The 12,459-nt window shown below is 38.6% G+C and overlaps 1 pseudogene; it reads left to right on the plus strand.

The window, feature by feature from the left end:
- Positions 1-9,617: 9,617 nt before the first annotated feature.
- LOC119535390 lies at positions 9,618-10,854 on the plus strand (annotated as a pseudogene).
- Positions 10,855-12,459: the final 1,605 nt, after the last annotated feature.

Consider the following 12,459-nt stretch of genomic DNA (forward strand, 5'->3'; position numbering starts at 1 on the left):
GCTGACTGGTGTTTATGGAGGCAGTATTCATGATTTGCAATGGGTGGAGGTGGCCTAAGGGTACACTGACTGAGGAACAGAATGGTGAACTGTGGTGTATGCTTACAATGGAATACTGAGCAACTATGAGAAGGAGTGAAGCTGTGAGACACGCAGTGAGGTGAATGGATCCTGCAGACAGCATGTTGAGTGAAGTACACCAGAAACCAAGGCAAACACTATAATGCTTCATCAATATGGACTAACTACAATGTGTAAACTCAGAATTGAATCTTAGAGCACAGCCTAACAGGGAAATGATTATTGTAATGGTCCCTAGATTGTAAGCTCTTACAGTAGTCAAATCTATTCCTGAATTGTAATGGCTATCTCCAAACTCTGAGATGTTGATCCCTTAGTGTATAACCTGATTGGTCTCTGGAACATCGGGTATTTGTGTTACACCTGAAACTCAGAGCTAGAGCTCAGCAAATATGAATATCAGTATTAACACATACAGCAACTGTTAAAAAAAAAAAAAAAAAAAAAAAAGCTGAAATAGAGCCCAGACTTCAGTTAGAGCTATGAATAAAGCAGATCTGGTTAACACTAGAGCAAATCAGGCCAAAGGGTAAAGGTTGAAACTGATCATGTTCAAACTTCAACTCCCATGTGAGACCAAGGAAAGAGATGTTTACTTGGTGTAGGAGCTATATTTTCTAAACAATATAACTTCTATAGTCTGTTCAAACACTACAATTACATGGAACTTTGAATAGGAAGTGAGCTATGGTAGGTCTGTATAGATTAGAATGAAATAGCAACACATCCTAAAGTAATTTGGGTGGAGAATAAAAATATATATTCGAGTCTCCCTGAAGAGCTGAGGGAGAATGCAGAGGTGTTGGACTTCCTCACCTGGATTGTTGCTGATGTTCTCACAAACATTGGGGACTGATGGCTTGATGTGCTGAGCCCTCTGTCTTGGGGCTGACCCCAGTGAAGCTTGTTGCTGCAAGGGGAGGCTAAACCTGCTTATAATTGTGCCTAAGAGTCTCCCCCTGAATACCTCTTTGTTGCTCAGATGTGTCCCTCTCTCTCTCTAACTAAGCCACCTTGGCAGGTGATCTCCCTGCCCTCCCCCCTATGTGGGACCTGACTCCCAGGGGTGTAAATCTCCCTGGCAATGCAGGATATGACTCCTGGGAATCAATCTGGACCTGGCATCATGGGATTGAGAACATCTTCTTGACCAAAAGGGGGATGCAAAATGAAAGAAAATAAAGCTTCAGTGGCTGAGAGATTTCAAATGGAGTTGAGAGTCACTCTGGTGAACATTCTTATGTACTATATATATAACACTTTTTAGGTTTTAATGTATTGGAATAGCTAGAGGTAAATACCTGAAACTACCAGATTCCAACCCAGTAGCCTTAACTCTTGAAGCCGATTGTATAACAATGTAGCTTACAATGGCTGACAGTGTGATTGTGAAAACCCTGTGGATCACACTCCCTTTATCCAGTGTATGGATGGATGAGTAGAAAAATGGGGACAAAACCTAAATGAAAAATAGGGTGGGATGGGGGGGTGATTTGGGTGTTCTTTTCTTATTTTTATTCTTTATTCTTATTCTGATTCCTTCTGGTGTAAGGAAAATGTTCAAAAGTAGATTGGGGTGATAAATACAAAACTATAAGATGGTACTGGGAACAGTTGATTGTACACCATGGATGATTGTATGGTATGTGAATATATCTCAATAAAACTGAATAAAAAAAAAAGTGTGCTGTACTATCATTAAAAACCAATATTAAACTTCAGAAACCAAAAGCATATTTACACTAAACTAAATATTTTTTCATGCATTAAAAGAATCTCAAGTTATCCAAATTGGTGTAATTAAAAAGTTATCTCCCTTTTACCCATCAAAGAGTAAGACATCGAGCTAATATTATTTGTTATAGCTTGGCATTTTTAGGTTTCTCTTTTATAAACATTTTTTAGAAGGGGAAAACTTTACACATTCAATATCATATTTGGTGTAAGAAATAGACTATCTGAAGAAACCATGTTCATTTGGATTAAAAACCTAAATTATGCTTAAAGCAAAAAACAGTGGTGCTCAGTAAGCTCAAATAGGGAATGGAATATGATTTCTAATTCTAAACCTAGCCCTAATTTTTACTATAGTCTTAAGTTTTAATTGCCATTAAGTTTCTCTAGACTATGTTCCTATATTTTATGGTGGGTTTTTGTAAGTGACTTGTGGTGGCCATGGAAGTGTCCCACCCAGATGTCCTCCATGAAAACCTGTTGTCGGTAGCAGAGTTGACCAATAGCTTCCAGTGGTTACCCCTGTAAGGTCATACTTTCCCCAAGCTGCTCCCAGCCAGTGGCTGTGCATGGCAAGGAGTCTAGGGACAGCTCATGCCTGCCTCAAGCAACACTCTTCTAATGGAAAAATTTTCAATGGAGCTTACCTAAGCCTGTCCAAAATTTTCTCAGAACTGTTCTGTGATCTGAAGCTCCTCCCTCCCAACCCTTCCTTGCTTCCCACCTTTCACAGATGTCAGACCTTCATCTCAGCCTGAAGGATCTCCCTGCCTACTTTTCCTCCCCACTGCTTTATCCTTCACAGGCAATACCTGATGTCTACTTTTTGGAGGGCCCAAGCTGACAGAAGTGGTACTGAGAGAGGAAGATAGGTAGTAAGATAGGGTTTTGTGATTGGATCACTCACTGTCCAGCTGGCAGTAAGACAATATCCTGAGTTGAATGTGGGGTATGGGGTGTCCACATCCAGCATATGGTGGCAACCCAATTGCCAAAGATTTCACTAGTGGTGACCTAGGAAAATGTCACCCTGGAGGGGAATGTCCTTGCTGGTGTGATGATTAAAGGATGTGGAAGATAAAGGTTGAACTATGCCTATATGGATAGCAGAGTTGGCTGTTTATTACTAAATTGCATTGAAGCCTTATAGAAGGATAATGAGGAACTGGGGACAGTTAACCAATAGTTAAAGCTAAATGTGAGACCTGGAGGGCCTCTTGGTCAATTTCAAGGAGGCCCTGTTTTCCTGCAATGGAAGAATAGAGTTGAGGAGCAGATCCAGGAATTCATGGTTAACTTTGAAGAGCTCCAGAGACATTTAAATGCTCATCAAAGGTGGTACTGTTATACTAAGGTCAGGGCAATGGTTGGTAAAACCTAGGGCTCTGAAATATAGAATTGGAGCAACTGTGTGGATGCCCCTGAGGACTGTGGCTCTTCATACCACTCTGGCCCTGAGAACTTGCAGAATGCAGGAGACTGCCTCTTTACTGTAAGAGCTAGCATTTCCTCCATGCAGAACATACTGCAGAGGCCTCTCTTCTGCAAGAAAACAGGGTCTCACATGGGAATTGCCCTTCTTTTCATGCCTAGCTAGAAGGCTGATAACTCTGACTAAATTCCAGCATAATCTAACCAGAGACTTGCTGAGACCAAGGAAGGAATGAGATTGTATACTGAAAGAACTGCAAGAATTAGCTAGCATGTACAAGCAGTAGCCAAGGGAGTATCACTGGGATTAGATTTGTAGGGTGCTTGATGGAAGGAGACAGAATGAAAGACAGAATAAGAACAATTTATTGGCTTGGCAACACTTTCTTGAAGCATTTGATTTATCTTGCTGATAAGGGTCTCAGAAAATGGGGCACACTCACATCTAAGAGTGGCTTTTAGACACCAGGAAAAAGCAATGGCCCACATTGAGCAAAGTGCAAATGCCTGTGTTGTCCTGGCAAATTGTAGAGGAATAAGAAAAAGGCTTAGGAAAATGGGCCTGATAGAAGAGATGTTATATCAGGCCAGAAGACCCATTAGGTTTTATGCTTCTGGGGATCCTAGAGAACCCAGAATTCAGCAAGGTCCTCAGGAATACATTCGTAGGGTTCACTAGCATCCACACGAAGTTTAGTGGTGGTTCATCTTGGAATGATAGGGCTGTCAGTAGGAAAGGTGGTCACAGAACTGGTCTGATTAGTATCTGTGAGGTTAATGAGGCTGTGAAGTAACAAAGCTAGGTGATGGTGCTTAACTGCCAGAAGCAAGGAGACCACAAGATCAGAGTGGTGGCCAATGGGGCTTGACATTTAGGGAGTTATAGAGAATGTTAACAGGATGTGACTTCACTAGGAGCAAAATAGTTGGGTAACCAGTTAGGGTGCTACTTGACATCTATAATCAGAAACAGGCTAGAATGAGAAGCAGAAAGCCAAGGGAAGTTGCCTCAATAAAAAGTCATAATCCTTTGCTTCATACTTAAACCTAAGCCAATTTCAGATCAAGAACTTATTGTCTGAAGAGATTACCATGTGCCCAGGAGGAAGAAGTCTGTAAAAACCACAGTTACGATAATGATTCCCCAAGCCCTTTCCTAAAGGTACTTATGGTCATTTACTCAGGTGACCATATACTGGGAAAAGGTAAATACCCAGAAGACTATCGGACACACAGTCTGAGTCGTCATTGATACCTGGAGGCTTGATGCACCATCACGGCCCTCCTAATAGAGTAGGGATTTATAGAGGAGATGTAATAGAGTCCTGCTGAAGTGACTTAGAGTCGGTCTACTAGGTCAACAGGCACACCTGGAGATAATTTTCTGGTCTCCAAATATTTAACTGGGCTTGTCACTTAGCAGTTAGAGTAAACTCCATGTTGGGATGTTGGCTTATGGGAAAGCCCAAATGGAAGCATCTGAAACTATTCCCCCGTGAGAGCCAAGATACTAAATCAGAGCATCCCTGGAATGCAGAAATCAGTACTGTCATTAAGACCTAAATGTTGCAGGGGTGGTGGCACTAACATATCTATTTAATTAGTCATTCTGGCCCCTGGAAAAAGTGAAGGGATCCTGGAGAATTACTTAGGGTACTGCAAATTCAGCCAAGTAATAGCTCTGATCACAGCTCTATACCATATGAGGGATTATTACTAGAGCTGACCAATAAGGATTCAGGTATCAATGATATGTAGCCTTTGGTTTCACACTGATCAGAAACGATCAGGAAAAAGTTGAATTTAGGTGGAATGGACAACAATTTTCATCTATAATTTTACCTCAGGACTATATTAACTCTCCTATCCTTTTGCCATAATTATTCAGAAGAGACCTGGCCATCTGGACATTTCATAGATCATCATATTGTTTCATTGCATTGATGACATTATGTTATTGGGCAGTATGAAAGACAATTGATTAGTACATTGTAGGCCTTGGAAAGGCTTTAGGGACCTGCCATTTCAGTAAAGTTTTTCTAGCTTCAGCAGTCAGGGGAATATCATGATATCTTACCCAAAGTAAAAGACAAATTGCTGCATCTACAAATCATTACCCCAGAAGAAGAAGCACAACACCTGGTAGTCCTTCTTGAGTTCTGAAGGCAACACATTGTGCACATAGGAAAACTCTTTTGGCCCTTAAGTCCAATGATGTGGAAGACTGCCAGCTTTGAATGGGTCCCAGAGCAGCAAAGAACTCTGTAGCTGGTCCAAGCTGTGGTAAAAACAGCCCTACCATGTAGTCCATATGATCTGGGAGACAGTATGTTGTTGGACATGTAAGTGGTAGGAAGAGATGTAATGCAAGTTTAGGGCAAACCCCTGTGGGAGAGTCATAATGCAGGCTATTGCTATTCTGGAACAAAACCATGCCATCTGCAGTGGATAAACATACTCCACTTGAGAATCACCTGCTGGTATGATACTTGGCCCTAGTAGACATGAAGCACTAGACCATGGGCATCAAGTGCCCATAATGAACCAGGCTCTGCTGGGCCCTCAATGTTATGAAGTCAGACAGGCTCAGCAGCAGTCTATTGTAAGTTGCAAATGGTACATTTGCCATTGTGTATGAGCAGCAATCGAGGACACAAGCAAGCTGCACGAGCAGGTGTTCCAGACCCCCATGTCACCCACTATGATTGCACCAGTGCCCCTTTCCAGGTGAGCCCCTTATAACTAGCAGAAAAAAAGAGGAAAAAGCCCTAGCTTTAGTTATTGATGGGTTGGCTTAGTATGGGAGTGAAAACTAATAATGGGCAGCAGCAGTGTATCTTGAAAATCAGTGAAGAGAGAAATTTTTTCCCAATGGGTTAAAGTGCAAGTGGAGAACTTGGTCATCCACTCTGTGTGGAAGCGGTGGCCTAAGAGGAGAATATACAGATTTCTGGACATTTGCTGATGGCTTAATAGGCTGGTCAGGGGCCTGGAAGGCAAAGAATAGAAGATCAAAGGCAAAAAAGGCTGGAGTAGGAGAGTGTGGATGGCCACTTGAGAATGGACACAGAATCTGATGATTTTTGAATCACATGTTAATGCTTATCAGAAATCATCTACCACAGAAGAGGTACTTAAACAATGAATGAAATCATTTGGCCAATTGACATTAGCCAGCCATTGTCATTGACTAGCCCAGAATTGCCATGATGGGCACATGAATGGAATGCCCACTTGCTAAAATATGGGCATTTTTTGGTTGTAAGCAAAGGATAGATTATGTTCATGCTCATTGGTTTGTCTTCTAATTGTCTCCCATACCTTTCTATTATGCTTAAAACCTAGAAATCTAGAATTATGTTTACATAAACAAAGCATGAGGTTCAGAAGTAAACTATCAATACCAGGATTATATAGCTAGACACAGAATTTTATCAGAAGCACACTGAATTCAACAGAAAGTCAGTCTTATTTATTGATTACATATATTCAGATTCAGATATTGACTTAGAATTGAGTATTAAAAAAATCTTGATTTAAATACTTTGCTGATTATAATCTCATTTTTTTTTTTAGAGATATTATGTAAAAAGGTCATCAAATAAATCAACAGAGGGCCTTAATTTAAGGAGTGCTATAGTGTTCTGATTTTGTAAGAGCTGGAAGGAACCTTCAGGGTCAAGGAGTCCAACTCCTTAATCTGAGAAAACTGAGACCTTCAAGAGGAGGTATCCAATCGTTGTTACAGAGTTAATTAGTGGCAACATCGTGGTTTGAATCCAGTTCCAACTGTCCAGGGGTTTTTCCATTGCATCATAGTCTTTCCTACTTAAAATAATGCTATTTGAAAGTTATTTTTTAGTTGAAAAGTACTGTGATTATCCACATGAAATTAATATTCCTTGAAATAACGGATTTCTTTTTTATCCTTGACTTTAGGATTTCATTTAAAATTTTAATTTGCTTTGGTCAGTTTAGTGACAGTAACTCACTTTCAGGGTTATTTCCATTTCAGATTTCAAACTTTGGATTATTTCTAGGGCACTAGCTAATAAATATTTCACACTGTTTTTCCTTAAACTTTGTTTTTCTCTGGTTTTGACATTAAAAGTGATAAAAGCTGATTTGAGAATAATATTCTCCTTTCCTTTTCTGTTTTCCAACCTTGCTAGACTTTTTCTCTTAAATATTTTTTTATTATGGATAAATGGCAATAAAATTATATTAATTAATTGCCAAAAATTTTCTATCAGAATTTTGTAAGAAAAATTTCACTTGTCTAAGATTTAACTGAATGCTAGAATCAGGAAGGGAATTTTACATAAGGCCAAGAAAGTTCAAGTAATTTTTCGTGCTTTCATATCTTCTTAGAGCAGAGCACTACTGACATTTTGGGCCAGACAATTCTTTGTTGCTGGAGACTTCCCTGTGCATTACAGAATGTTAAGCAGTGTCCCTTGTGTCTACTTACTAGAAGCTAGTAGCGTGCCTCCCCCTAGCCTGCCAGTTATGACAATGAAAAATGTCTCCAACCATTAGAAATGTTCCTGAGTTGTAGAAAATTATCCTGGGGTATGCTGCAAAATCACCACTGGCCTAAGAGATAGATTTGAGAACAAAAACCAGTGCCTATCAAAGTATTTTGATTTCTGTGTCCTAACATTTCTATTTTAATTTCTTGTTGGATGGCAGACTCAGTGCTGTATGTTGATCAAATCTCATTTTATTTTCCTCTTCCTGGGCACACAGTAGAATTATATTCCCCAGCCTCTCTTGCCAAGTTAGGTTGACACCATAAACTAGCCTCCAGTAATGTGTGGCTGGAAATCACAAGCCACTTCAAGGTCTGGCCATTAAAAACCTCCTGCACATCTGCCAGGCTGCTCTCTTCTATTTTTGTCTTAGATGCCACATATTCTCTGTTACCATATGGGTGTGGTTCCCTGAATCAAGTGTTAGAGGAGAACAGCTCTGAGACCTATAAGGTCTGCATCATACTGTAATTTGAGTGATAAATAAATCTGTGTTGGGTTAATCTATTAGGATTTATTATCGCCTGGACTTGTCTGCCTGACAAATGTGTGACTTCTTGACCTTAGACAAGTCACTGTAACCCTTCCAACCTTGGTGTCATCAGTTTAAGACAGGAGTATTAGTGATTCCTCTCAAGATACATTGAAAGTGAAAACACACTACAAATGCTAATTTTTATTAACAGAAATATGTAAGTTCACAAAATGTTCTCAATATACTTCATTGAGGATTTAAGAACTGTTTTAAGGGTCATGGAGCCTTCTTATGTGTAGCTATTTTATCAGCTTTGGGGTTTTTTTAAGATAGTGCACTAGGCATTCAGAAATGAGGAAAAATTCTCTATTTATGATTTCTGGGTTAGTATTGAAAATTTTCCATGGAGTCCTTAAAAAAATAAAAATATTTAACTGAGATACCTTAATTTATTGACTTCAGTGTTTGTTTAAGCTCATATAGATCCTTTTACTCTCCCTTTTCAGAGAGTAAATCTCAAGAAATACGATTTGTGTTTGATTATTCAGAGGATGAGGTTTCAAATGATTATAATTAAGGCTAAATTTATTGTGTTTTAATATTGTACACATTTTGTGTCATGAAATGCCCATCAAAAAGCATAAGAGACAAGAATCACTCATTTTTTCAACAAATATTGAGGACTTACTATTGGCTTAACATTGGGGATACAGCAGTGAAAAAAAATAGCAGTGAAAAATCCCTTTCCTCATTGAGTTTACATTCTAAAGTGACAAAATGACAATATCCAAGATAAATCAGTCAAATACATGGTGTGTTAAATAATGATAAGCATCAGGGTATAAAATAGATCAAAGTAGATTATGAAGTATGTGAGTGTATAGTTGGAATTTTAGTGACGTGTCCAAAGAAGTCCTCACTGCGAAAATGCTATTTGGCCTATGTTGACTCCAGTTGCATTAATGATTTAGAGCTCCAGGCTCAAGATATAAATTTGCAAGCTATTAGTATATATTGTATCTTATCAAATATAAGATACTATGTAAAGTGCTCCATTATTTCATGTACCACAAATAAAGAGAAATGCTGCCAGGTATGATTGTAAGACTGCATTGATTATAAGATGCATGCTCATTTCAAAGAAGTCACAACATGAAAAAAAAATGTGCATTTTACATCAAAGAGAAGCCATAAACAGTATTTAAAGTTATGAGACTAAGGTAGTGAGTGAGGTTGGTGAAGAGAGGAGGCTCAAGGACTGAGTCCAGAAGCATTGGCCACGTAGAGTTTGAGAAGATGAGAAGAGAGCAGCAAACAAGGCTGAGTAATGGCTGAAAATGTAAAGGTAAAACCAGGCAAGTTTGATGTCTTGGGAGGAAAAGTGTTACAAAGAAGAGGATGTGATCAAAAGTGTCGATATTTCTGGTATGTTCAGTAATAAGACAATTTAGAATTGATCATTTGATTTGGCAACATGGAAGTCATTGGGAACCTTGACAAGAGCTCTTTTTAAAAATTTGTAGGGGTCACCATAGATAGCGAGATGGCCAGGCTGCAGCTAGCACTGAGTGGAGAAGAAACCGACTTTCAAGATCACCCAATGAGAATTTTACATGACCTTCATTCAGAAGTCCAGACTCTAAAGGATGATGAAGTATGGATATGATCCATGTGCCAAGGAAATTCCAGTGTATGAGCAAGGAGTCATTAACTCTAACCCAGGGTTGGCTAAATGCAAAAATCTTCAAACATCTGATATGAAGGATGATCTGTCTGATTCTACTGTTCCAAGCAGTTCAGTTTCTGATATACATCCATGTAGCCTGTAACTTTCTGATTTTAGACTTGAGCATTATATGATATCCCAGGTTCTACCAAACCACCCACAGGCAGTGAATAACCATCAGGAAGAGCCCAAAATTTTAACTCTACCTACTAATCACCAACTAAAGTACTACAAACTCCAAAATGTGCACTAAAGATGGGTGATTCTGAGTGTGTAACTCCTAAATTAGAACACTTCAGTATCTCTGAATATACAATGTATTTAAATGAAGATTGTACAATGGGGCTTAAAAATGTGAAGCATAATAAAAGCGAGGAAGCCATAGGAAGAAGAGCAATGACCAATGATAATTTCTTTGCCACTTCTGGCCCCATAATCCAGCAATTGAGAAAAAATGATGCCAAGTATGCAAATTCACCCTTAACACCTACATTCTGCACCCCTGGTTTGAAAATTCCTTCTATAAAAAACAGTACAGTTTTGGTATCCACAAATTATCCATTATCAAAAACAAATAGCTTATCAAGTGATTTGGAAATGAAAGATTGTACTTCATTAGTTTTAAATTCAGAGGAGTGCTTTGAAAATCTTGTGGACCCCTCTTCTCCTAAAATTTCTTCATATGAGAATCTGCTCAGAACACCTACACCTCCAGAAGTAACTACAGTTCCAGAAGATATTATCCAGATTTTGTCAAAATACAATTCAAATCTAGCTACTCCAATAGGAGTGAAAGCAGTGCCACCCAGCAAAGTCTTTCTTACTAAATATGAAGTGCAGACATTCAAGATGATTGCAACAAAGAAAACTGGTAAAACTTTTCTGCATGTTTCATTCTCTCAAATCATTTTCTTTCACCACATGGTTGCTGGCATCTCCCACGTTCACCACCACCTTGATCATCCAACAGACTAAGCCTCATTCTCTCTGGTTCCAAATTCAGAAATCTCAGGAGAGCGTTCTGATTGACTCATCTTGGGTCTGATGTCCTTCTCTGGACACTAAGCTGTGGCCAGAGGAGGTAGAATACTATGTGCCCTTCATGTTCCCTGAAAGCTTCAAATTGCCCTTTTAGATCAAGTCTAAGATCTTTCTGATTTAAGTATAATTGAAAAGTATTTTATCTGATTCTAAGTTCATGAAAGTGCTGTTAGTGAACTTTTACATTACAACCAATAGGAAAATAATGACCTGGCTTCATGTGGAGACCAGTTAAAATTTGAGAAGAAACAATTGACAAGTGTCATGACAAGGTGCTTTAAAGGCTCGACAGTTTGGGAAATTTGGTGCAGCAAAGATTACCCTTGTTTATGGCTGTTCCTTGAAAGACAAATGTGAAGTGAAAACTTGTCATTTTTATGCTCACAATTTTTTCAGGAAATTGTCACTGAAGCAAATTAACCACTTGATTTATTCCTTGTTCTAGGAGTGGGTAGTTATAACAATTTTTGTTTATTATGAGGTTAATGAAATTATTGTCAGTATGTATGTTTATTTTTCAAGGTAAAGCTCTAGTCAACCTACACATGTTAATGATTCCCAAAATTTAAATCAATCTTTCTTTCACTCTTTACCATAAGATATATGTATTTAAATCCACAAAACTGATGAGTTTGCTTAAGGAGGGAGTGCATTCCTGGAGTTCTCCAAACTATAGAAGATAAAAATAGGCAAATTAATCTAGCAAGGGAGATTGAGAAGAGGTCAGTGAAGCAGGAAAATATTTCAAGGAGAATGAACAACTTTACTTTTTTTAAATGTTGCTGAGAATTCAAGTAAAAAGAGGTCTGCACCTTGATGTTATTGACAACCCTGACAAGATTAATTTTGGTAGAGTACTGAGGACAGAAGTATGGAGAACACTGAAGGGAAAACAGACATAAAGGCAGTGGATTCAGACAGCCCTTTCAATAAGTTTTGCTGAAGAAGGGAAACAAAATGGTGCAGCAGCTAAAGGGGAACATAGAATCAAAATGGTTTTTTTTTTAAAGGTAAATAAAGAATATTGTATTAACAAAAAAAAAAAAAAAAAAAAAAAAAAAATTGGCATGGACGAAGGGCTCATTAGATTAGGACCAAAAGAAGATAGGAGGATAGAAATCAAAGCAGTGCATAGAGATAATTCTTTCAAGGATTTTTTTTTTTTTTCCTCTGGAAAAGGAAGGGCAGAAATGGGATTAGAGATGAAGGAGGATATTGGGTAAATATTTTTTTATTTTTTGAGCTTTGACTGGAAACACTATGTTTATTGGTGGAAAGTTCCTTTTGTTGGGTTCTTCAGGAAACAGACTGTGAGATGGGGAGTTACCTGCAGGAAATTTGTTAGGGAGTGCTTCAGAAGTGACACCAGGGAGAGAGTGGAGGAAACAGAAATGGGCAGATGGAGAAGCTAAATAGTGAAGCAGTCGCAGCCTCAGCCC

Source organism: Choloepus didactylus, chromosome 5 (genome assembly GCF_015220235.1).
Source record: "Choloepus didactylus isolate mChoDid1 chromosome 5, mChoDid1.pri, whole genome shotgun sequence".
Lineage (NCBI taxonomy): Eukaryota > Metazoa > Chordata > Mammalia > Pilosa > Megalonychidae > Choloepus > Choloepus didactylus.